Raw genomic sequence first — 11,380 nt, forward strand, 5'->3', positions numbered from 1 at the left:
GCTGCGCAGGTTAATCCTCAGGGACCACCTGCACTTTAAACAAGCTCCCAGCGGTGTCAAATCTCTCCATGTAAATCCCCTTTACTGTTTGAAAGAGAAATGTCACATATTCCCCAGGACGTCTCTGTGGACTGGACACACTTTTATGTCCTTCTACCTCTTTATTACCAACAGCACAAATCATATAAACACCACGGCTGCCTCTTCATGAGCTGCTGCGACAGTTACACCCCCCCCAGCCCCCCCCACACTTGGGCATTATCTCTTCTTACCATGTGTTCCACTTGCTCTTTATGTACAATGCAATAAGAATGACATAAATATTGTGCAGCACTGTGGTCCCCGCTCCAGTCACACTGGTCGGTGGACGAGGCTAAACTTAGGTGTTCAAATTTAAGATGGTGAACTTGTCAGGACTGACGAGGGTTTTTTCCACCACTGTCACCTGAGATGTAAACACTGACACCAACTGATGCATTACTGTAAACATACGTGAATTACTGTATTTTCTGGACTATAAGTCACACTTTTGGCTGGGTTTGAGACTTGTACTCAGGTGCGACTTATATATTAAAACATATAATTTTAAATGTTTGTTATTTTCACACTGACAGCCGCTAGAGGGCAACAATGGGACTTATACTCCAGAGTGACCTATATATGTTTTTTTCTTCTTCATTATGCATATCTGGCTGGTGACTTATACTCCAGAAAATATGGTAAAGAGATAATGGGCAATATACTAAAGAAGGGATGGAGTATTAAATGAAATACTAATACTAGTATAAATTTTTTACTCCCAAAACACTCCTGAAAAGCACCACGGAGGTGCTAAAATCTGTAAAATGTCAGAAGATAGATGAAAAATAAACATGTTCGTTCCTTAACTCAACCTGTATTTCCCATCAAGCCACTCGTTGTCCACCAACCCTCAGCTCCTAGTGGCAAATATTATTATTTGACAGGATGATTAATCGCAATAAATTAATCACACAGGCTCTGATTAATTGGGTACATGTTTCCAGTCAGGTTCTAACCACTAGTTAAAACATAATGAATGAGTAGCTGCACATTTCACAAGATATGACACTGTTGTTTCCATGGCTACAGCCTGAGGAGGGAGTGACACAACAACACAACAGGCACAGAACCAACATGAAACACGCTTCACTTCAACGTCACGATGTTTGGTTTGTTTACAACAAAATTAATGTCACATTTTGTGTCAACATGTTTATCGCAAACTGTTGGGACTCATGACGTCCCCCTAGAGGAGCAGTTACATTCACCATACGATGGATCGTTATTAGCATTCACTCTGCAGCTCCGTGTTTTGACCTCAGGTCAGTGATACATGTTAAAGCACAGAAGGACATGGGCAAAATGTAGAACATAGACAGGAAGGTGGAGGAGAGAGAGAGTTTTACAGTTCACAGTTTTTTTTTTTTTTGGAGAACAGTTACTTTCTAATTCCCAGCCCACCAGATAAGGTGAGATTAGCCGCAGTCGTAGCGCAGCAGGTTCTTCACTTGTTCGAAAAAACAAACTGAGAGACGGGATCATTTTCAGCTCAGGTTATCACATCGATTCACCTAAGAGGGCAATCACACGATGTAATTATTGCTGCTGATTAAAGATTCAATTTGTTGCACAGTCATGGCCGATTTTCACCATTATGAAGCGATTACAACAAACATGTGACTGGAACAGAGGCTCATAGGAGGAATAACGATAAGAATAAAATCAAATCAATAATTAATAATAAAATGTATTATTATTATTAACTAATAATAATAATAATTTTTAAAAATCCTACCTCTGCAGCAATCTGGCCCTGAACACACACACACACACACATATATATATATATATAGTGTGTATCAATAACTCTTAGTTCACTAACAGTTTGTCAGCGATGTAACCGTCCACATCAGCATCTGTGAGTCACTTCCAGCACTTCAGGCTTTAATGATTTCACAGCACACCTTCAGATCTTGAGGAATCCTCGACACTCAAACGACCGCCGTCCATTTGTCTCTCTTTAAGGCAAATATTGGGCAAATGGGAATCTTCACGCTCATGAGGACTGGAGTGCATTACTAAATGATGGAATTTGGTTCGACCCAATTCTGAATCATTACATCTCCAGTATCATTTACATAAAACTTTTCCGCAGATCGTCTCATTACTTCTTCATAACTCACAGCGTCTACATTTTAAGTGCACTTAGAAAAGCAGTTACATCATTGCATACTTCATTCTTTCTTTCATACTTTCTTTTTTTTCTTGCCTTCACAGCAGTGCTCACTTAATCACGGCTCTATGAAAACAACTGTAGGCTTATTGCTTTTATTGATTTTCCAAGTTTTCCCTGCTGTAAAAATCAGCTTTTTTTTTTCAACCGACTGGAGTTCTGCTACATTCTGTTACTGCGTCTCATACAGAGCCAATAGTTCAGCGGTTAAATATAGAGAGGAGTCATTTTTCATCTACACACCAGGAATGAACACAAATTAAAAAGCCAGAGGCGCTCTCTGTGACAGTGATTAACCCAGTCTGAGGAGATCAGAGGTTTCTCGCCGTTTATTTACAAGTACGGTAAACTGAGCTGGGGAACTTCATCGGTACCTAGGACTAAGTATCACTCTGTGTATTCTTTTGGTTGGTGAAACAAAGTACGATCGTGCTGAAGACCAAACTTTTCTTTATTCATATAGACAGGGTTAAAATCTGGACAAATAGTTTCTCAGCTCACTGACCCGCTTTCGTTTTTGAATATTTTTACATTGATCAAAAGTCAAGTTTTATTTTTACTATATAGGCTTTTAAAGTAGGAGTCTCAAACTCCTGGCCTGGGGGCCACTTACGGTCACAAATCCACCAAATCTGGACCGTCATTTAATTTAGCATTTAGTGTGGTTTTTTTAAATTTTTTTATTTTCAATCAGTAAATTGCCCTAGATGGTCATCTAAGAAGGTAAAAAAAAAAAAAACAAGTTTTTTGGAAATGAATATAAAACACTATATATAAGTTTTTTGGAAATGAATGTAAAACACTGTCATGATGTTTGACCCTCCACCAGGCTTTTTCTGAAATATAAGTTTTTTGGAAATGAATATAAAACACTGTCATGATGTTTGACCCTCAGCTGCTGAGCTCTGAATTGAAGGATTTTTCTTTGATACGTAACCTGGACAACAAACCTGCTGCAGCTTAATCTGCTGATGTGAAGTGAAAAACTTCAGATACTTACATATTTTTACACCTCAATGACTTCTTCTGCTGTATAGGTTACTAAGTTTGTTTTTATCTCATAAAGAAAATTTGATTAAAAAAAAATCTCCTCGTCCACATTTGTTATGGGATGATTGAAGAGAATCACCGAACTTCAGATTTAAGTTTTTATGGCTTTTTAAGGACGTGTAACATTAAAGGAAATTGTTTTTTAAATAACACATTTTTATCTTTGACGTGAGATGCAGTGATCTGTAGAGGAGTTGTGTCGTTCGCCTCTGTGGCTAATCGTCGTCAGAAGCAGCATTAACTCAGGCGCTGATAAGCACTTAATATCTAAAAAAAAAAAAATTATACAATGAAATGCAGAAAGATTATCAGTATTTCTGTGGTAATGCTGCAAATTCACTCTTTGATATTTGTTTCCTCCACAGACAAGGCTACGCTCCACGTTCCTAACGACTAACATTAAACAAAAAAAGCTCGGTGATGGTTGCTGATGTAACCTACGGGGATTTAGACGAGACATCGACTGCACGCCGACTCTCCCATATTTATAAATTATGTATGGAGAATTTGGGAAAGCCTATAAAAAACACACTGTACGCTGAAAGACCCCGGACCTGAACTCCTAAGAAAACAAATCACAAAGGGACGGAGGGAAAAGAATCTGATCCGACATACGACGCCACAGCCTGAGGCCGCTGACTCAGCCGTTTCTACGGAAGGAATTGTTTTGTAGAGAATCGTAGGAAAACTGAACGGTTCCAGGACAAAAAAACTAAATCTGACTCTCTTCACACACATTTATAAAGAAGGAAACGGGATACGGTTTCATTTTGACTTTCTCCAGTGGAGGAAATTCAGAGAGCAGGGAATTATGGAAGGCAAAAGAACAGTTTCAACAAAAACATAAATTCAGAGAGCAGGGAATTATGGAAATCAGGCAAAAGAACAGTTTCAACAAAAACAAAAAACTCATATCAGGAAACTGTTCACATTCCCCCTCCGTGATGTGCTGATATCTCTGGAGAGATCTGGATCTGCTGCTGCACTGAGAGGACTTCAAAAGTGCTGCTCCGTATTCAAACTGAAACATTCTGCACTCAGAGTCCGACCAGTGGGAGACGGAAGTACAGAGTATGAGCATGAGAGTGTTTTCTTAGCCTTAATCATCACTGTGTCTGTGTTGGACTGTGTTGGACTCAGGTTAACACACACTGTTTAACATCTTCTTTTTAAAACAGGAGATTAGCTGTGTTTGTCTGGCTTAATGACAGGCTGTTACCACACACACACACAAACACACACACACACACAGTCTCACTGATCAGACACTTCACTGCAGAAGAAATAATTCACTAGAAACTATTTTAAATAACGCCGTCAAACTATTGGATTAATTGCGATTAATCGTGATTAACTGCGATGAATGAACATTCATAAGTATGAGGGAGACATTGTATAATCCAGTTGGTGGATTTGAGTCATTATTATCCACCTCCATGTCAGCTTGAATGGTAACATTGTTTTATAGAAAACCAGACAATGAGCCATTTAGACCGTGGTATTATTAGAAAAACAACTAATTTGCGGTTGCCAGATTTCATACAGACAAGTATTGGTACCAGTTTTCTGCCAACACCAGTGCAGCGCCACCACAGCCTGCAGTGGCGATAACTCCGTCCATTTCTTATAACTGGTATTTTTATGGTGTCACCTTTGGGATGAAAGTTTGATCTCCTCACTTTTACAGTTAAAGAAACTTTTTGGGTTTTTTTTTCAACTTGAATTCCCTCCCAGTTTTACCTGTAGTTCATACAGTTACAGGCCATTAAACAAATCTATGATCTATGGTTCCTTCCCCAAGTGGTGATGGGTAATATGCAAAAAAGCTTGTCCTGCATTCTGCAGGAACCATAAATTTGCTGGGCACAGCTCAGGGTGGCTGTGATTAGGGAGAAGGAGGAGGTGCTGGTGCAACGCTGTGCACCATTTTCTTTTGCCTCCTCAGCATTCTTGTCACGCGTCTTAAACATCACGCTCTATGTCGCCCCATAAAACCAGGAGCACTAAAACCACGTCCTGTGGACCACTAAAGCTCACCTGTCGTTTGAACAGAAGGGACCTCCCCCCCGTCCCTCACACACACACACACACACACACACTTGAAATCAAAAGTAGTCCTATCATGTTGGCACACGTGGGATTCCACTGGGGAAATATTGAAGGTTGAGCTGAACATTGATCACTGGCAGCCGACCAGGTTACGCCCCTCTCTGTGTCGATTCATCACAGTTGCCCTTTTCCTCCTTCTATTCCCAGTGGTGACTGCAAATCTACTACTGTCAGATATGTGTGTATTTTCAACCATGAAATACTTGACCTTAAAATATGGCACTAATGGCCGAGACACAGAGGTCAGTGCAGTCGCTGCGTGGAAATACGTCCTGCTGGGGTGAGAAATACAGCGGTGGAATTCAGACGTATTGTCGCTTCATTGTGATGCATCATAACCACGTATACTGTAGTATTGTAACCAGGAGTGAGTGAAACAGGAAGTTATTCTCGGCGGTACTGGGGCAGCACAGCGGTGGAGATAACGCTGCCCGCGGCGTTTACATATGAGCAGCAATTATAATCATTTCCTGTCAGGGGCTGTGATAGTTTTTGGTGATGTACAGTGATGATCACTGAGACGGAGAGCGGACGAAGAAGGACAGAACTGTGAGGACAGTGGAGACTGGAGGGAAGTGAAGCGGTGAAAATACAACATATATTTAAGAAAACCACAGGAGGAGACCATTGGACAAATGAAGAATCGTAAATTTCCTCCGCTGCGAAATCCCTGTCGGCTGAAGTAGGGAGTAAAACTGATGATGTCATGCACAGCCTTGATTACTATAAAGAAAAGAAAAGAAAATCTGGTATAAAATATTAAAAACTTTCATTTGTATTATATGAAATTGAATCAGATGAACTTATTCTAAATTCTAGTTTCAGCCGTCCTGCGACATCACTGTGGAACCTCCACTCTTCACACACACACAGTCACTTCTAATGTTTTTACAGTGAAGTGTCCTTCAGTGGATACTCCTGTGGCCCCTGAGAGCCCAGACCCGGGGCTGTTTTTCCACATTAAGGCAGCCTCGCCCATGCATCACAGTGTGGCAGCTTTCTCCCCAGCTGCAGACTGAGAGGGTGTTACAGTCATCACCTTCTCCCCATTCAAGTCATCAGCCAAAGAGCGCTGGCTCACGGACACTGTCCTCCAGTCAATGAGCGGAGGTGATGGATGCCGACGGCTACGACTTCTCTTTATCTTTTCTTTCCTGTTTTTTTTTTTACTTGTGTCAAATTTGTTGCGTTCAGGGACAACTGGGCCTTGTTCTTTCTGTGTAATTCATTTCCACCCTGGACCCATGCCTTTGGTAATCACCCGCTCAGGTTCACCCTTCCAGAGCTCCTGTGGAGGATTTGGGAAGTTAGGTGGAGATTTAACTCTGCTGCACTAAAATATTGCCTCCACTCTGGCAGAGTAGAGGCCTTATCCCTAAACTCGTCTTGTCTCGGCGGGTTTCGAAAAAACTGCAGAAAAACAAGGCGAGCACACACCGGCTGCTGTGTTTAGAAAAAAAAAAAACTTCCTTCACATCAGTGACATAGACATAAAAATAGAAACGCTAATAAATGCATCAATTATTTGACTCTGTATGACTCCAATCATGTAGGCCTTGACCGCAGCGAGCGTAAAGCACTCCCCAGGTACAACGCTGCACAGGGAGCCTAATCACAGGAGACAGTCGTGTTCCAGCAGCCATGTTTTATGCAGGGAACGCCATCTGAAGAGCAACATCTGTCTGTGGGAATCTGAGAGCTTTTGTCAAAACCAGCCTACAGCAATCAGCTCGGAAACCGATCCAAGTCACAAACACACACACGCACACACACACACAGTGTGTTGTCACGGATAATGACAAACTCATATCAGAACCCATCAGCAGCAGAAACACCAGGATGGAGTGACACTTTTCTGCTGATGAAAAGACAAGACGACCAGAGAAGCTGCTTTTATTTTTAATTATTAAACGCTGCCTTTTCCTACGGTAAGTGAAGTTCATTTTTGTGTTCCCGTTGGATGTAAGTTCTGTTTTTTTTCGCCCCTACATTTTTCATAATTTAAAGCTAGGTTGAAAACTGTGGCGATGTTACAGTCAGACATTTTCAGTTTGAATGAAGTTCTCGTATTCTAACAGGGACAAACTGATGTCAAACCGACGTCCCAGGGTGAAGCTCAATGGTTTTCAGCTTCAACAACACAGACTTTTGCACAAGTTCATATACTGTAATGTTGACAACAATGTCATCAAGAGCCAAAGAAAAACAAACACATTTCAAACATTTGCACAGTGGCAGCAGTGCAGTACATGAAGTTTAAAGTACTGCAGTAATACGTATAAACAGAAACCACAGGACTCAGTATTTAATGTGGAACATTTACTGCTACAGTATCAACCACTCACTCTACTGACAACTACAGGGTAGTGTTATGTTGATTTGCCGTTAGCAAGCAAGCTGAAAAAAATTTCAGCAAAAAAAAAATCAAAAAACAAACAATTAAAACTGCTGATTTTTTTTCAAGGTTTTTTTTTTTATTTAAATGAAACTGGTCTTCTATGTTTTTTTTTTTTATTTAAATGAAACTGGTAGATTTGAACGGTCCAATTTTGCAGAGAGCCGATATCGAACAGCTGAAGAGCCACACGTGGCTCAGGAGCCACGGGCTGCAAAACCAGACGAATCTCGGATTGTATGAAAAGAACACGTTTTTCAGACAGGATGTGTAGAGAAGCCACTTGTTACTGTCTGGTATTTTTATATATTTATTTGTCTTGAAACTTTTCGACCCACCCACATACAGAACATAAGTGTTAACATCCAGCTCTGGATGTTCAGCAGCCAGAACCTGTGAGGCAAATCCTCGGGGATCGTGTCGGTGCAGCTCAGGACAGTTCCCCTTCAGGGTCTGTGCCAGGGCCAGGCTGATTGACTGGCAGCCAGAATGATGAGTTACCCCCCCCCCCCCCCCCGACACCCCCACCACACACACAGATACACACAGGAAGTGCCAAGGTGTGATAGAGATTACAGTCTTTAAGCTGGAAGCTTTACTACTTCTCCAGTGCCAGTAAAGATACGTGTAATTATCAAATATTTGGGTCACACTCAGGTTTTTAAATATGCAGGAATATTTGAATGTGATGATGTCAGTGGAGCTGAGTCACCGCAGCAGGAACGGCAGATGACATTCGCTGGATTTATGGCCGCAGCTTTAAACACGACGAGGCGTCGTGTCCCACTTCTCAGACCGTATAATGACAAACCGGTTCACGCTCCATTCACACCGTCACTGAACTGAATGTGTCTGTTCAAATGCAATCCTTTTGAATGATCCTTTTCGAATTTCAGGAGTAATGGTTGTCGGGCAAATATTGTCGAGAAAAAGCAATCAACCGTTTGTTGCTGAAGCCACAGAAGGAAACGCTCTGGAGAAAGAGGAGGGAACTGTTTACATCCATCCTGGGTTCTCTGTACTATCCATCTAGAACTATTGAAGTTCCTGATAGGTTATAGGACTATTGTGGAGCCCACATAAATAGTATATAAAGTACCAGCTCATCATAATGACATATGTCAAGACAGGTATTTAAGTTTAACAAATTATTGATAAAAAATAATAAAAATCCCCAACAGAAGAGCTTAGGAAGCACTGGGTTAAACTGTACTGGATCACAGAGTACTGGATCACAGAGTACTGGATCACAGAGTACTGGATCACAGAGTACTGGACCACAGAGGACTGGACCACAGAGTACTGGACCACAGAGGACTGGACCACAGAGTACTGGATCAGAGTACTGGACCACAGAGTACTGGATCAGAGTACTGGACCACAGAGTACTGGATCAGAGTACTGGACCACAGAATACATACTTTGAACAGGATTCAAACCCTGAATTATTCAAACCCTGAATTTGTTTCCATTGCCTTCATCAAAAAGACACTCACACATCAGAAACACAGTGGCGCCCCCAGGGTTTCTAAAAGTCAAACAACCTTTTTATTTTAAATGAACATCCTCAGCGAGAAGAAATCCGTCCAACCTCTGCCTGAAGAACCCTGACCTTTCAGTTGGTCAATGTTTAATGGACTCTCCAGCGCCGGGTTCTCTGAACACCGGCGGTCAGGAGACTGAGCCATTTTCAATTTATGTGCAATCCTCAAAGAAGGAATTGCTTTGGACCTGACCTTAAATCAAAACCAGCGACTGAGGCAGGAAACACCACGAGGCGGCGGCTGAACGCACCGCATTAACATGACTTCAATTTGAATATACAGGGCTGTCGAATATTGCAGTAACGTTGTGCTTATTGAAGAATAATAATTTATATCCCATAATTCCACTCCTGATCCACTTTTTGTTGCGATTAGACATGATTAATCACGATTAGTCGAGATGAATCACAATAAAATATAAATGTGATTAATTGTGAATAATCCCCAGCCACTCTGTGAAGAATCTGATCAAAAAACACAGTTGACTCACAGTCTGGAGTACACACCCAACCCACAGTATAAGTACACACACAGTAGAAACAGTGAGTAATACGTATCGACAGGAAAGGTACTTTTTAGCCTCTTTCAATTATAGACATTTCTACACCACCTTTCCCAACGGTTACTACTACAGATCTTTTTTGGTCTTTTTCTTACTTTAGTTTTTTTTTTTACCCTGATCTTTTAAAGGTCTTTCTTTATTACACCCGAACAGTCACTATACTATTTTTGGTGTTGCTGAGCGTGTGACACCGAGGAACCAGACACCTGTCACATAATATTACTGCGGCCATTACAGCTGTAATGAACTAAGCAGGGGAACAAGCAGCATGTTTTTATTGGCCTATTAATGGAACACGCTGCGGGCCTTTGAGTCGATGAGAGCGAGGGCGAAAATAACGTCTTTAACATCCCCACAATTGGAGAATGGGAGAATAAAGATCACTTTAATGGACAGAGAATGTCCTCACATTCACTACAAATTCACGCTGTTGACTTCAGTACAACGTGAAAGAACAGAAGGAAAGAACCATTGTTTTTATTGAGTCTTACACTGACTTTTTAATTACTTAATTTCAACTTTTTAAATTCAGCGAGTCTGCAGTTTGAAGTCACATTGTTATTTTCTACTTTAAATCCATTCATCATTTTAATTTTTAAAATATATTTTCTGTCTTTAATTTTAATAAACTTAGTTAAGCTTATTAATCATGATTGACTTCAACAGGATTAATTATGAATAATCAAATAAAAACTAGCTTGAGCCTAGTGGCGGCTAAAGCTACGTAGCTACTCCTCTAATGTGTATAACTCACAGGTAAATGGTAGCCTGATATATACAGTACAGTACAGTACAGTACAGTACAGTACAGTACAGCATAGTACAGTTACAGTCTGGGCCAGGGAAAATCTTCTCCACTCAACAGGTTGAAACACAGTGACTATACATCATTAGCTCATTAATCATTAGCTTTTAATAATGAGATTACGAAGGTCAAGGTTTCTGACCCGTCACTGCTTCATCATAATCAAAACTCCATTGTCAAAAAAAATTCAGTCAGACTGACGGACTAAAGCCTTCAGTTAAATGTACATTGAGATTAAAACGTATTTTATATGTATCTATAATTAATATAATGCAGTGAAATACATTGCTTTTTCATGAAAGAGAACATTTTTTATTCCCACTGGACCACAGCTCTCTTGTTGTGGCCATTGATTCTGCTACAAATAAACACCAAACTGAGAACTATCTATTTTTTTGACACCACTATTAAGACTGATTTAAATACGCCTCTTGTAAAAACTTGTACTGTGTGCTGTTACTGACATCAACATTGACTTTTTGCTTTCATTTACTTGCAGAAAGAACATCAACATATAGACGAGCCCCAGTGATTTTTCAGCATGGCTAAGTAAAGCTTCCCCGGCTCCTTAAATTAGATGCAGCATCCTCATTTGTCTGGCTGCTGCGAGTTCTAAAAACTGATTACACTTTACTCGTTCCAATTGAGCCTTTCTGTGCAC

This window comes from Cynoglossus semilaevis, chromosome 15 (genome assembly GCF_000523025.1).
Source record: "Cynoglossus semilaevis isolate Cse_v1.0 chromosome 15, Cse_v1.0, whole genome shotgun sequence".
NCBI classification, from domain to species: Eukaryota; Metazoa; Chordata; class Actinopteri; order Pleuronectiformes; family Cynoglossidae; genus Cynoglossus; species Cynoglossus semilaevis.